This window comes from Xyrauchen texanus, chromosome 39 (genome assembly GCF_025860055.1).
Source record: "Xyrauchen texanus isolate HMW12.3.18 chromosome 39, RBS_HiC_50CHRs, whole genome shotgun sequence".
Lineage (NCBI taxonomy): Eukaryota > Metazoa > Chordata > Actinopteri > Cypriniformes > Catostomidae > Xyrauchen > Xyrauchen texanus.
Genome location: NC_068314.1, coordinates 37,312,546 through 37,327,906, shown reverse-complemented (window position 1 = coordinate 37,327,906; position 15,361 = coordinate 37,312,546). Strand labels below are relative to the sequence as shown.

The following is a 15,361-nucleotide window of genomic DNA, read 5'->3' as shown; positions in this document are numbered from 1 at the left end:
CACTCACACACTCACTCACTCACACATACACTCATACACTCACTCACACACTCACCCACTCACTCATACACTCACTCACTCACTCACTCACTCATACACTCACTCACTCACACACTCACTCACACATACACTCATACACTCACTCACACACTCACTCACACATACACTCATACACTCACTCACTCACCCACTCACTCACTCACTCACACACTCACTCATACACTCATACACTCACTCACTCACTCATACACTCATACACTCACTCACACACTCATACACTCATACACTCACTCACTCACTCACTCACACACTCACTCACTCACACACTCACTCACTCACTCATACACTCATACACACACTCACTCACTCATACACTCATACACTCACTCACTCACTCACTCACTCACACACTCATACACTCACTCATAACACTCACTCATACACTCATACACTCACTCACCCACTCACTCACACACTCACTCATACACTCACTCACTCACTCACACACTCACTCATACACTCATACACTCACTCACTCACTCACTCACACACTCACTCATACACTCATACACTCACTCACTCACTCACTCATACACTCACTCACCCACTCACTCATACACTCACACATACACTCATACACTCACACACTCATACACTCACCCACTCACTCACTCATACACTCACTCATACACTCATACACTCACACACTCACTCATACACTCACTCACCCACTCACTCATACACTCACTCACCCACTCACCCACTCACTCATACACTCACTCACCCACTCACTCATACACTCACTCACCCACTCACTCATACACTCATACACTCACTCACCCACTCACTCATACACTCACTCACCCACTCACTCATACACTCACTCACCCACTCACTCATACACTCATACACTCACTCACCCACTCACTCATACACTCACTCACCCACTCACACACTCACTCACACACTCACTCACTCACACACTCACTCACACACTCATACACTCACTCATACACTCACACACTCACTCACACACTCACTCATACACTCACTCACCCACTCACACACTCACACACTCACTCATACACTCATACACTCACTCACACACTCATACACTCACTCACACACTCACTCACTCACACACTCACTCACACACTCATACACTCACTCATACACTCATACACTCACTCACACACTCACTCACTCACACACTCACACACTCACTCATACACTCACACACTCACTCATACACTCATACACTCACTCACACACTCACTCACTCACACACTCACTCACACACTCATACACTCACTCATACACTCATACACTCACTCACACACTCACTCACTCACACACTCACACACTCACTCATACACTCACACACTCACTCACTCACACACTCACTCACACACTCATACACTCACTCATACACTCATACACTCACTCACACACTCACTCACTCACACACTCACACACTCACTCATACACTCACACACTCACTCATACACTCATACACTCACTCACCCACTCATACACTCACTCACCCACTCACTCATACACTCACTCACCCACTCACTCACCCACTCACTCATACACTCACTCATACACTCACTCACCCACTCATACACTCACTCACCCACTCACACACACTCACTCATACACTCATACACTCACTCACACACTCACACACTCACTCACACATACACTCATACACTCACTCACACACTCACACACTCACTCATACACTCACACACTCACTCACACTCACACACTAACTCATACACTCACACACTCACTCACACTCACACACTCACTCATACATTCACACACTCACTCACACACTCACTCATACACACACTCACTCATACATTCACACACTCACTCACTCACACACTCACTCACACACTTACTCATACACACACTCACTCACCCACTCACTCATACACTCACTCACCCACTCACACACTCACTCATACATTCACACACTCACTCACACACTCACTCACACACTCACTCATACACTCACTCATACACTCACTCACACACTCACTCACTCACTCACACATACACTCATACACTCACTCACACATACACTCATACACTCACTCACACATACACTCACACACTCACACACTCACTCATACACTCACACACTCACTCACACTCACACACTCACTCATACATTCACACACTCACTCACACACTCACTCATACACACACTCACTCATACATTCACACACTCACTCACACACTCACTCATACACACACTCACTCACACACTCACTCACACACTCACTCACACACTCACTCATTCTCTTTTAAGAAGGATTAGAGTCAATTCGCTCACCAAGACAGTGTTCCTCCCACCGTGCTGGAGATGTAATGGTGTCATAATGATATTAGTGTTGAGGTTGATCCTCTTGGGTTGTCTTTTAATGTTTATGTGCGGTGTAGGCTCAAGAATAGAGGCAGAAAGTTATGAGGTGTGTGATGATCCCATAGCTGATCTTCAACACATTAAATGATTCTGCACTCACACCTCTTCCAAGAGAAAAGGCAGGAATAGAAGATTTGGGTGGAAGAGCACAACGGTGTTAAAGCTTCCACCAGTAAGGAACATTTTGAAAGCATGTTTTGAGTAATTGAGATATATGTTATTAGACGATAAGTGGTCTGAGTTGTTTACATGCAGATATTAGATATACTAATAAAAGTTCACACAAAAGGACAATGTTGGTTTGAGTCTGTTTCTTACTCTATGTAATTGTACGGCTAAAGAGAACCTGTTACCAGGGCAATTTTGGCACCCCAGGTAAGGTCCCAGTTGGCATCCCAGTGGGGGTGGGTGGGGCTGGTGTTGGCGTGGCAGCAGTCTCCTCACCTAGTGGCTCAGGTGGTAGAGCGGGTTGTCCACTAATCGCAGGGTTGGTGGTTCAATTCCCAACCCACATGACTCCACATGCCGACGTGTCCTTGGGCAATACACTGAACCCCAAGTTGCTCCCTGTGGCAGGGTGGAGGGCGGGGCCGGGTCTGTGATTACACACCCAGTCCCTTATCAGGCTAATCAAGCCACCGAGAGGGATAAAGGCCGACTGCGGAGGATTGTGCAGGAGAGAGAGATAGTTTACGGACATGTCCGTCATATGTGTGTTTGTGTCTTAAGTTTATCATTAAAACTATTATTTATATAGTCAAGCCGGTTCTCTGATACGCCGTAGCTTGCTCCTCGGCCACTCCTCCCACCCTCTAACGGACGACAGCCGCGCCTCTCCGGGCGGATCTGAGGCAGACCTCCAGCCCCTGGCGGACGGAATGCCCCGCCGCGTTCTTGGGGAACAGAAGGGGTCTCCCCCGCCCCTGGCAGCGGTTCTCCCACTCCAGGCGGTTGTCAGTGAGCCCCTCCCCTTGCGGTCGGCGGTCTCAGACCCCGCTGCGTTTCAGCAGCAGGCAGGCGGCTACTCCGCCACTGGCAGTGGCCCTGACTGCTCCAGGTGGATGGATAGGAGCCCCTTCTCCCCTCACGGTCAGCAGCCGTCGTCCGCTTCCAGGCGGCTGGGCTCCTTGTCCCCCGGCAGATGCTCCGTTGGGGTGGACGGTAGTGGCGAGAACTCTACTACGGCGTATCCTTCCCGGGTTTCAGCACCAGTGTAAAGCAGTCAATGGAAAGGAGGCGGCGAGAACTGGCTTGACAATATGGCAGGTTAGAGCCTTGCTAGCCTGTGTATAGCTTGTTTGCACATGGCATCACATCACTGCGTTGCTGTGGCGTGAAATGCAGATGAGGGCAGGAAGTGATTTTCTACACAGGAAGCACTAATCACAAGCTCAAAATGCATGTTTTGCATGGTTTACAGTTGCTCAAATCGATCAAACCGAGAAACCACAAGGAGCTTTTATCATGTACCAAAGAAGTTGTTCATAAGGGGAAAAAATGCCCCTCCCTAACTCTTGTTTTACAAGCTCATACGTTATGGAGACCCTTGTGCTAGTCTTATCCAAAATCTCACCTCTGTCTTATCCCAATTCAAGCCTTAAATACCTAGTCGAGACTGTGGTGAACTTGTGCGCCTCTGGGTAGCATAGGGCCTTACCCCATGTCAAGCTCTTTTTCTTGGTATTAGACCTCCTTGGTTCTGGCTTTCGTGCAGGAGTTGTTTGTAAAATGCCAATTGGTGTCAGTCCCGTTGCTCCCTATAAGCAAACTACGCAGTCGGCGTTGGGCACCAACTCCCTAGGGGGGCACCATCTTGCCCTAGGAGGGCACCAGAAAGACCACCGGCTGCCCTTACTCACACGTTATTAATGGACCCGAAAGCTGTTGCGGTACAGAGATGATCGGTTCACGCTCGTATCACGCCAACCCCCCCTCGTGCATAGGGCATCAATTTGGCCCTGATTGTTATTATTAGTTAGCTGCGACATAATGTTTGATGCCCAAAGGCATACCGTCTTATCCATTGTGGCATGAAACGCACCGCAGGCCTAGACTTAAAATGCACGACCTAACTGTTTGTTTCCTCAGTTGAGTAAAGGTATCTACAAAATGAGATAGGAATAGAATTAACTTAACTACTTTAGTTTAAGTAGCTAGATACAAGTAGACTGAACTCAGAATTTCGAATTTAGATCATACAATATCCTCGCTCAAAAAAAGATTTAAACTGATTCTAGGTCAATCGTTGCATAAACGTAACTCTCTACTGAAATACATTTACATTTATGCATTTGGCAGACGCTTTTATCCAAAGCGACTTACAGAGCACTTATTACAGGGACAATCCCCCCGGAGCAACCTGGAGTTAAGTGCCTTACTCAAGGACACAATGGTGGTGGATGTGGGGATCAAACCAGCAACCTTCTGAGTACCAATGTATTATACAGAGCACTCATTACAGGGACAATCCCCCCCGGAGTAACCTGGAGTTAAGTGTCTTACTCAAGGACACAATGGTGGTGACTGTGGGGATTGAACCAGCAACCTTCTGAGTACCAATGTATTATACAGAGCACTTATTACAGGGACAATCCCCCCAGAGCAACCTGGAGATAAGTGTCTTACTCAAGGACACAATGGTGGTGACTGTGGGGATCGAACCAGTGACCTTCTGAGTACCAATGTATTATACAGAGCACTTATTACAGGGACAATCCCCCCGGAGCAACCTGGAGTTAAGTGTCTTACTCAAGGACACAATGGTGGTGGCCGTGGGGTTAGAACCAGCGACCATCTGATTAACAGGTGATTAACAGCCCTGTGCTTTAGCCACTACGCCACCACCACAAATACATACAGAATATGTACTGCATACCTGTACTGAAACCATAACAGAACCGAAATAGAGATAACAGGGTCCAAACTTGTCAAAGGGGCATAGATCACCATGGTGACATCATACGGAGTTAAGAGCTCAAAACTTTACATTTAATGTTTAATGACGACAACTTGACATATGTAATGACAACATTAGGGTTCCACCGCACGGATCCATGTGCATGCATGTCTCTAACGGAGGACTGTGTGTATTTATAGTCCTGTGCATGTGTTTTTGTTTGAGGGTTTATATATGTGTATGTGTATCTGTACTATGTGTCCTGTGTGCATTGGTCAGCATAAAGTTACCCAAGTGTTATTAAAAGGAAGCTCTGCGTGTATGCTATTTTATAGGATCACTCGTTCAGGAGATGACCTGCGGCCGGCACCTTTATGTGACCATTGAAAATGTATTGAAGTGAAAACTACCGGGATTGTGTGCAGTGATATAACATTTTACAAAGGTTACTTTCATGCTTCAACAGTCTTTAGCATATGGCAGCTGTGTAAATATCCCATTCAGAAAGCACGAGCGAGAGAACAGATAGCACTTGAAGCCGGTTTGCACAAAGATATTTCAGAGACGTTTGACAGTCCAGCTATTTTAAAAAACAATTATCTACAAAAGCTTGGGAAGGCATTGGTGAGTGTGTTTAATTGTTAGTGTGTTGAAATAATTCCTGCCAAACTCCAGAAAGAGCTGTTAGAAGTTAATCAACATTAGCCTTAACGATAAGGCATTAGAGACAATATATACAGACGCTCAGCGCCGCACAAAAACACATCGTCTGTCTTCGCTTCCAAAAACTAAATCCTCATTTCGCCTCAGAAATAGAAAAAATAAAACACATCATTGTCTCTCTGTTCCTCCTCTCTCTCTCTCCCACCGCTTGTCAGAAGAAAAGAAGAGAAGCACGAGCCGAGGTGGCAGATCGGTCAGCAGATGAGCGATTCCCGCGCTTCCAGCAGCACGCGCTGTGCAGATAATGCCAGCACATGCCCGGGAATGTCAACGGCTTGACAGGCTTCCGACAGTTGTTTCCTTTCATCTCCGGCGTTGACAGTGGGGTTTAAAGCTCTTTTTGTATTATATCTAAATTTGTGTTTTTGTAATGAGAAATCACTGAGTGAAACGTGTGTTTTCATGGGCTAGTGAAGGAGGAAGCGGATGAAAAAGCTGTTAAACACACGCGCCTTCCTGTCATCTGTACTTTGAGACTGAGCTGAAAACTACTTTATGCTAATTTACAGGCATTTTCATTTAAAACAATAGACACCATAACTTTATATAATAGCTAGTCTTTAGCAACCCAGCACTTACATCTATCACAACTGGATCTACAAAGTGCCCCTATAGTCCCAAACTTAAAGTTTTCATAACAATTCATAACAATCAAACAGATGATGTAACAAACATTTTTTCCACACTGACATTTCATGAGACGCAAATGTGTAAGCTACACATAATACATAAATTACACAAATGCATTTTCTCTGGCACATTTTGAGTCTAAATAGTCACACAACTTGCTCAATTTCAGGAGTACACCCAAATGACTCTAGTCAAATCATACTGTATTAACATAAATGTGTTAAACTTGCTATCGTTCACTTCCATGTTGCTTCTTCAATGTCAACTGTAAATCAAGTCAATCAATCAATGCAACATCAGTGCTAACTTGTGCAGGAAATAGCATGTATAAGCTAACATGTTTGTATACGCATATGGAATACTGATAATTCACCATTGTAGCTCAAGGAGGGCGGGGCCAGTCGCAGGGTGGATATTCAAGATCGTGATTCCACACACCGGCCCATAATCAGGCTAATTAGAACCAGCGATTATGGTTTCCCAGATTCAGGAAGGCGAGGATGACCTGCCGGCAGACGTAAGGCATGCCCAAACCCAGGGAAAGGGTGGGGGGGCTCCCCGACCGGAGAGAAAACGAGGGAGGAACATGACTGGGCGGAGGGCGGGGCCTGGTCGTGATTCTACACACCTGGTCCCTTATCAGGCTAATCAAGCCTCCGAGAGGGATAAAGGCCGACTGTGGACGGTGGTGTGATAGAGAGAGAGTGTTTACGGGCAACTGACCGACATATGTGTGTGTTTGTGTCTTTTTGTTTAAGTTCTTCATTAAAATATGATTTATATTGTCAAGCCAGTTCTTGCCTCCTCCTTTCCATTAATACCTTTACAATACAGAAACATACTTTCTTGAAAGTGGGGAGAACCACAGCAATAAGTATGTATATCTACAGTATCTGGAAGGAAATTGCACCTACATTATACTGATGGGCTGAGGGAATGTTTGTGGGAGGGTTTGTGGATTGTCTCTGGATTGTTGACAAGGTCATTAGACTACATTGACTTTTTACAGGTAATCATGGCACTAAACAGTTTAATCTATGCTAATAGCAACACTTGCACACACGATGCCTAGTTTAAATGCTGTGAAAATGTTTACATTAGGTACGTTTCCCTTATCAAGCCCTCGAGACACAGCAAACCCTGTGTAGCCCGAGACGAAGCACTTTTGTTCACACCCAATTTCATTGGTACCATTGTTTTTATATTTAACTGCTGATTTGAAATATGTTCTTTAATCATAATCTTGACCAACTGTTTTGAAGATTTCAGCCTTTCTCCATTCAAGTAGATAGGAGCTGCACTTGTTTGCCTTGCTTACATTGAAATAGGGATTGTTTGATTGTTGACAAATAAGGGATTGTTTTAAGAATATTTAGTTATGGGGGTTCTGGGTAGCTTATAGAGTATTGACGCTGACTAACACCCCTGGAGTTGCGAGTTCGAGGTCTCCTAAGCAACCAAATTGGCCCGGTTGCTAGGGAGGGTAGAGTCACATGGGGTAACCTCCTCGTGGTCGCTATAATGTGGTTCTCGCTCTCAATGGGGCGTGTGGTGAGTTGTGTGTGGATCGTGGAGAGTAGCATGAGCCTCCAAATGCTGAGAGTCTCCTTTGCAACCAAATTGCCCCGGTTGCTACGGAGGGTAGAGACACATGGGGTAACCTCCTTGTGGTGGTGATTAGTGGTTCTCGCTCTCAATGGGGCATGTGGTCAGTTGTGCGTGGATCGTGGAGAGTAGCATGAGCCTCCAAATGCTGTGAGTCTCGTTAGCAACCAAATTGCCCCGGTTGCTATGGAGGGTAGAGACACATGGGGTAACCTCCTTGTGGTGGTGATTAGTGGTTCTCGCTCTCAATGGGGCATGTGGTCAGTTGTGCGTGGATCGTGGAGAGTAGCATGAGCCTCCAAATGCTGTGAGTCTCCTTAGCAATCAAATTGCCCCGGTTGCTAGGGAGGGTAGAGACACATGGGGTAACCTCCTCGTGGTGGTGATTAGTGGTTCTCGCTCTCAATGGGGCATGTGGTCAGTTGTGCGTGGATCGTGGAGAGTAGCATGAGCCTCCAAATGCTGTGAGTCTCCTTAGCAATCAAATTGGCCCGGTTGCTAGGGAGGGTAGAGTCACATGGGGTAACCTCCTTGTGGTGGTGATTAGTGGTTCTCTCAATGGGGCGTGTGGTGAGTTGTGTGTGGATCATGGAGAGTAGCATGAGCCTCCAAATGCTGTGAGTCTCCTTAGCAATAAAATTGCCCCGGTTGCTACGGAGGGTAGAGACACATGGGGTAACCTCCTCGTTGTGGTGATTAGTGGTTCTCGCTCTCAATGGGGCGTGTGGTGAGTTGTGTGTGGATCGTGGAGAGTAGCATGAGCCTCCAAATGCTGTGAGTCTCCTTAGCAATAAAATTGCCCCGGTTGCTACGGAGGGTAGAGACACATGGGGTAACCTCCTCGTTGTGGTGATTAGTGGTTCTCGCTCTCAATGGGGCGTGTGGTGAGTTGTGTGTGGATCGTGGAGAGTAGCATGAGCCTCCAAATGCTGTGAGTCTCCTTAGCAACCAAATTGCCCCGGTTGCTAGGGAGGGTAGAGTCACGTGGGGTAACCTCCTCGTGGTGGTGATTAGTGGTTCTCGCTCTCAATGGGGCGTGTGGTGAGTTGTGTGTAGATCGTGGAGAGTAGCATGAGCCTCCAAATGCTGTGAGTCTCCTTAGCAATCAAATTGGCCCGGTTGCTAGGGAGGGTAGAGTCACATGGGGTAACCTCCTTGTGATGGTGATTAGTGGTTCTCTCAATGGGGCGTGTGGTGAGTTGTGTGTGGATCGTGGAGAGAAGCATGAGCCTCCAAATGCTGTGAGTCTCCTTAGCAACCAAATTGCCCCGGTTGCTATGGAGGGTAGAGACACATGGGGTAACCTCCTTGTGGTGGTGATTAGTGGTTCTCGCTCTCAATGGGGCGTGTGGTCAGTTGTGCGTGGATCGTGGAGAGTAGCATGAGCCTCCAAATGCTGTGAGTCTCCTTAGCAATCAAATTGCCCGGTTGCTAGGAGGGTAGAGACACATGGGGTAACCTCCTCGTGGTGGTGATTAGTGGTTCTCGCTCTCAGTGGGGCATGTGGTCAGTTGTGCGTGGATCGTGGAGAGTAGCATGAGCCTCCAAATGCTGTGAGTCTCCTTAGCAATCAAATTGGCCCGGTTGCTAGGGAGGGTAGAGTCACATGGGGTAACCTCCTTGTGGTGGTGATTAGTGGTTCTCGCTCTCAATGGGGCGTGTGGTCAGTTGTGCGTGGATCGTGGAGAGTAGCATGAGCCTCCAAATGCTGTGAGTCTCCTTAGCAATCAAATTGCCCCGGTTGCTAGGGAGGGTAGAGACACATGGGGTAACCTCCTCGTGGTGGTGATTAGTGGTTCTCGCTCTCAGTGGGGCATGTGGTCAGTTGTGCGTGGATCGTGGAGAGTAGCATGAGCCTCCAAATGCTGTGAGTCTCCTTAGCAATCAAATTGGCCCGGTTGCTAGGGAGGGTAGAGTCACATGGGGTAACCTCCTTGTGGTGGTGATTAGTGGTTCTCTCAATGGGCGTGTGGTGAGTTGTGTGTGGATCATGGAGAGTAGCATGAGCCTCCAAATGCTGTGAGTCTCCTTAGCAATAAAATTGCCCCGGTTGCTACTGGAGGGTAGAGACACATGGGGTAACCTCCTCGTTGTGGTGATTAGTGGTTCTCAGCTCTCAATGGGGCGTGTGGTGAGTTGTGTGTGGATCGTGGAGAGTAGCATGAGCCTCCAAATGCTGTGAGTCTCCTTAGCAACCAAATTGCCCCGGTTGCTAGGGAGGGTAGAGTCACGTGGGGTAACCTCCTCGTGGTGGTGATTAGTGGTTCTCGCTCTCAATGGGGCGTGTGGTGAGTTGTGTGTAGATCGTGGAGAGTAGCATGAGCCTCCAAATGCTGTGAGTCTCCTTAGCAATCAAATTGGCCCGGTTGCTAGGGAGGGTAGAGTCACATGGGGTAACCTCCTTGTGATGGTGATTAGTGGTTCTCTCAATGGGGCGTGTGGTGAGTTGTGTGTAGATCGTGGAGAGTAGCATGAGCCTCCAAATGCTGTGAGTCTCCTTAGCAACCAAATTGACCCGGTTGCTACGGAGGGTAGAGACACATGGGGTAACCTCCTTGTGGTGGTGATTAGTGGTTCTCGCTCTCAATGGGGCGTGTGGTGAGTGACTCCAGCCAGGTCTCCTTAGCAACCAAATTGGGCCGGTTGCTAGGGAGGGTAGAGTCACATGGGGTAACCTCCTCGTGGTGGTGATTAGTGGTTCTCTCAATGGGGCGTGTGGTGAGTTGTGTGTGGATCGTGGAGAGTAGCATGAGTCTCCACATTCTGTGAGTCTCCGCCGTGTCATGCACAACGAGTCACATGATAAGATGCGCCAATTGATGATCTCAGAAGCGGAGGTGACTGAGAATTGTCCTCCGCCACCCGGATTGATGTGAGTAACCGCGCCACCACGGGGATCTACTAAGTAGTGGGAATTGGGGAGAAATATATTTTGATATTTTTACTGAAAAACAAGAGAAAAATTGTTTGTTGGCATTGCAGTTAAATCTCAGCCATTCTTGAGTGATATTAGAACGCATTTTCCAGTATGGCCTTAACATGTCACACGTCTGACCAGTCATTATTGCAGGTTTAGATGAAATAGACACTAAATGCGAGCATAACCAGAGTGCTTCACATAAGAGCAGCTTTAAGCATTCGTGTGTTGAAGAGCTCCTCAAAAGAGAGTTTTATACTCATTCTTCACTCGAAAACCACCTTTAACTGACCTCAGTTTTAATCAGTATTTACTGACCCCGTCACCTAGTCGTACTCTCCGGTGTATTGGCTTTAGCAAGGGTCTATGTTAAGATTAAGGCCCTTGGCAAAGGTAGACGTTTTTAATTCTCCTGTGACATTAAGTCACTTCTGCTGGAGGGCAAAGAGCACACACACACCCCACAAGAGGCGCACACACTCAAGAGCACAAACACACACTCTCACATTCATTTATTTCATCAAGCGCTCGTTCTCTATCTCGCCATATTGTTTGGGGGTTTTAATCGTCAGCAGGAAGGAATGGAAAGGCATGAGTAGAATTGCTTGAATGTTTAGTTCAGATCTACTTATCGTTTAATTATGATTGGGAAATCTAATGAAGCGTAAAGATTCATTAAGTGGCATTTTCCTGACGCTGTGATTGATTTAGAATTACAGTGTCATTCCTCAAGAAGCTCGATAATAATGAGCACATTATTGAAATACACTTGAAAGATGTTTCAAACAATTGTAAACTGCAAGTCCAACGTGTCAGACGCTTTCAGAGTCAATAAACGTCTGCCGCTGTGATCTGGGAATAATTAAATAATCTCCTGTAGTCCTGGAAAACCAAACCGCTGGACCGTGATGAACGGCAGGGCTTTGTGAGATTGTGACAGAAGCGGCGATGCTGAATTAAAGTTCTCAAAGATTGAGAAATGCACGATGATGTTTCAGCTTTATAAGGAAGTTTAACATCGCTTAAAATGTTTGAAGGCACTACAAGAATAATTATATATGTTTTTGTTTTGGGATCCCTTTTCCAAGTTATGTAAGAACCATAATGTTTGTGTTTTGATTTATCACAGATTTTTTAATTACATTTATGTTTTATTAGATACTTTCTTACCAACGTGACACAATGTATCTGTTTCGGTATCTGCTGTATATATTTTGGTAGAGTTTTAGATCACTGTGAAAAATAATGTTCTTATAGTATTTATGTCTTTTTTTTTCAGTAAAAATTTCTTAAATTTCTTAACAAGATACATTTACTTCAGAAACAAAATGACAAGATATTTAGTCTTGTTTTCAGAGAAATCCCTTTTTTTTTTTTTTACTTTTATGCTTATAACAAAAAACAAAAATGTGTTTCAAGGAGAAAATACGTTTATTTTTCTCAACTCATTGGAAAATTATTATAATTATTATTATTATTTATTATGCATTAACCCCAAGACTCAATATCTCAAGTTATTTATGCTTACACACACACGAGGAATTTGTCTTGGTGACAGAAGCTTCCAGAGCACAACAATACAGAGATAATAAAAATTTTTTTTTTATAAAAATAAAAAGCTAATACAAAAAGTATATATATATATATACACAACAGTTAGTTCCGGTCCTTGAATCTGATTGGACGAGAGATGTTCCATCCGCTTGTGATCCTGCCGTCCGAAACTAAAGTGTAAGAGCAGTGCAGATGTGTTAAGAGCTACTGTTTGACTTTTTGTTTTTGACATTACACATGTTGACCAGCAGGTGGCGGCAAAACGTCATTTTGTGTGTAATATGAGCCAGTTGGGTGATGTGAAGTGAATCCGCGTCACGTACATCAGCTCTTCATGATCACGCAGATTACTACTGCACTACTAAAGGTTGGAAATAGCTTTAAACGGCTTTAAACGAACAACTTCAGCATTATGGCTCATCACAGCTGAGAGACACAACAGACTGATTCATTAGACGCTTGCCTCTTATCAGACTTGCATTGGAGTGGACACACTGTTTAAAATGGTGGACATCGCGGTTTCTATAGTGAATGACTTTTGCGCAAAGGCTACTGTGAAATAGGGAGAAATACCCCCACTTGGACGCTACTTTTCCACTGAGAAATCTGATCTTCAGAAAGCTGACAGCATCTCTGCTTGGGAATGGCAACAGGTGATCGCACACGCTCCGTCTCTCTCTCTCTCTCTCTCTCTCACACTCACACACACACACAAACACACACACAAACACTCGCACTCACATACACACAGACACACACACACACACACACACACACTCGCACACACACACAGACAAACACTCGAGCGCACACACACACACACAGACAGACAGACAGACAGACAGACAGACACAAACACCCGTGCGCGCGCAGACACACACACACACACACAGACACAAACACTCACACACTCGCACACACACAAACACTCGCACGCGCACACACACACACACACACACACACACACACACACACAAACACGCGTGCGCACACACACACACACACAGACACACACACACGCACTCGCACTCATACACAGACGCACACACACACAGACACACACACACAGACACACACAAACACTCGCACACACAATCAAACACTCTCACACACACACACGCGTGCACACACACTCACACTTCGCTCACACAGGCACACAGGAAAATAAGACAAAAATACTGCGCATGAAAATAATACTTTCAGTAAGATAGCAGTGCACTATAAAAAAACATAATTTTAACGCTAAAATACGTTAATTGGTTAACGAGTAGTTACTGTAAAATATACTTAAAACACATTTTTTAACGTTAATTTTTTCTTTTTTTTTTTTTTTTTTTTTTTTTTAGTAAATTGTTTGATTTTGAAAAAAAAATGTAGATGTAAAAAGTATTATTTTCCAGTATAATTAACTGTTATAATGTATATTATGTTTAACAAGACAGTACATGCACTTTTTCCAGTAAATTATTGCTAAAATTACAGTAAAAACAATAATCGGGCATTCTCAAAATTCCCTGAGTGATCATATTTCATTATATTTTATGGGGAGAGTTATGCTTCTTATTATTATGGGTGTTCTGTTTTATATTTAATGTGGTTTAGTTCATGTTTACTGCATTATTTAAATTTCACATGTTACCCTGATGGTGTTTAGTGTTTGTGAGTTTCATGTTTATTGGTCATTTCTCCTGGAAGAGCCGCTATTGATGAACTTCATGTCATCATGTGCTCTTCTGTGATTGTTACGGTGATTAATCACATTATAAAGAGGTACTGGACCTTAAAATATACAGTGAAAATCATAGTGTTAAACTGTAGGTTGTTCTGCAGTTGTTTACATTTTTACTGTATTTTTTACATAATTATTCTGGCAACCACAGCTGCAGGATTTCTTCACACTGTGTATATACAGTATATCAATCTTTGGTCGTCTCTGAAAAATAAAATGAACACTGACCGTCTGTAAACTGCTTTGAAAACATCCCGACTCGCAGTCCTGTATCGCTCTGGGAGGAGAAAGATGCTTTTTATCAGCAAAGTCATTTTGCATGATGCTTGAAAACCGCAGCAACACGAGGCCTCGTATCAGCACGATCAGGTGAGCATGAATGATGTTGTCTCTGTCGAGGGGTTTTGTCCTGCAGTGATGTTTAACCTTATAATTCATACCTCTGGTCCTGTAGCTCATACATGCCGACACCTTTTCATATTTCTCAACCTTTCTCTTTGAATAGTGTAACAAGAACAAAACATAACTGCTTAATTACCAAAATAGTACAGCATCATTAAAATATTCTATTCTGTTATTTTCTCATTGTCTTGGAAACGTTTAGAAAATGTTACACTATTTAGGGATTTGTTGATCCTTTTACATTTATTCATTTGGCAGATGCTTTTATCCAAAGTGACTAACAAAAGAGGAATACATTGTAAGCAAATATTCTCACTAGCATCAGAACAGTAGTATTCAAGACAGATTAAAGTACAACAAGATTTATAAATGTTTTTGTGGTCATGTTTTTAAAGATATTCGACTGTCCTCATAGACCTTGATGACCCCTTGGACAAAGACACTGCATGCAAAATTTCAAGTTGATTG

The 15,361-nt window shown here is 44.7% G+C and overlaps 1 protein-coding gene across 12 annotated transcripts in view; it reads left to right on the top strand.

Annotated features, from left to right (window-relative positions):
* Positions 1-15,361, top strand: part of LOC127632340 (neurexophilin-2-like) — a 248,107-nt gene that overhangs the window by 34,401 nt on the left and 198,345 nt on the right. The window lies entirely within an intron of this gene.